We start from the raw sequence: 1,177 nt of genomic DNA on the forward strand, positions 1-1,177 counted from the left end.
TATATAAAAATAATTTTTTACGTTCTTTCAATAAAAATTATATGTATCTGGTAACAGTACACACAGTTTCAACTTCCAGCTCCTATATTTTGTGTTGAAAAAAAAAGAAGAAGAAAAACGTGAAAAATATGACGACAACGAGTCAGAAGCCTTCCCCTTTGGGTTGGATATTGCTTCTAGCTAGTGTCAATGTTTTGCACCCTTTTCAACATATCTGGAAAATTATGCAGCACGCAGGCTGCTTCGGCCATGCCTGCCAGGGCAACCCACCCTGACAGTATACCGCGTGCCAGGAGCTACTGGTGATACTTGATTAAAAATCAGACTCAAGACATTGGGGGAACTGCTGCTTTTCCTTTCTTCATCCTTACTATCGTCATTTTTTCCCCTCTACTTCATATGTATATTTGTCATTTTCTTGTGAACTGCTATTTCCAAGGTGCCTCGATAGTCGAAGCAGACTTTGTGCTGTTGAGGCTAGCGAGGTGAGAAGAGTAAGCCTGATTCCCGTTGTGGACTTCTCTGTTGACATCCACCATTTGGGGCTCACATTATGACCTTATGCATGTGTGAGCGCCGAAAAACCATACTTGCGCTCAAATGACCTTATGCAATTACGAGCGCCGTAAAACCTGTACAAAAGCAAACAACAAAAACCATACTATAACAAAGAAAACTCACGTCTTCAGAGGGTGGTTACGAAACGCCCAAACATTAAGCCACAGATAGCGGTGGTTAGATAGCTGTGGAAAGGAAAAAGGCTCACATAAAGACAGAAAGGTGAGGAAAAGAGACCCAAAAAAATGAAGTACGTACCCGAGTGTTCCGTAAACAACAGCTGTCTTGTCGTAAACTCCGAGTCTGTAGAAAGAAAATCAAGAACGTGTTGTTGGTTAATGAGACAACACAATTGGTAACGCAAATATTATAGAGAAGAGAGGATAGAAATAATTTCTTAAACACAATAACAACAAAAACAGCAACAACAACAACAACAACAACGACAATAACAATAACAACAGCAACAACAACAGCAACAACAACAGCAACAACAACGACAACGACGACGACGACAATACGAGTATCATTTCCTTTCCAAGAAGAAGAAGAAGAAGAAGAAGAAGAAGAAGAAGAAGAAGAAGAAGAAGAAGAAGAAGAAGAAGAAGAAGAAGAAGAA

The 1,177-nt window shown here is 39.8% G+C and overlaps 1 long non-coding RNA gene across 1 annotated transcript in view; it reads right to left on the reverse strand.

The window, feature by feature from the left end:
* Nucleotides 1-1,177, reverse strand: part of LOC118478434 — a 137,980-nt gene that overhangs the window by 91,336 nt on the left and 45,467 nt on the right. The window contains exon 3 of the long non-coding RNA XR_004859036.1: nucleotides 817-861. This is a non-coding gene — a long non-coding RNA (uncharacterized LOC118478434). The remainder of the gene's footprint in view (nucleotides 1-816; nucleotides 862-1,177) is intronic.

The sequence above is a fragment of the Aplysia californica genome, unplaced genomic scaffold (assembly GCF_000002075.1).
Source record: "Aplysia californica isolate F4 #8 unplaced genomic scaffold, AplCal3.0 scaffold00560, whole genome shotgun sequence".
Taxonomy (NCBI): Eukaryota; Metazoa; Mollusca; class Gastropoda; order Aplysiida; family Aplysiidae; genus Aplysia; species Aplysia californica.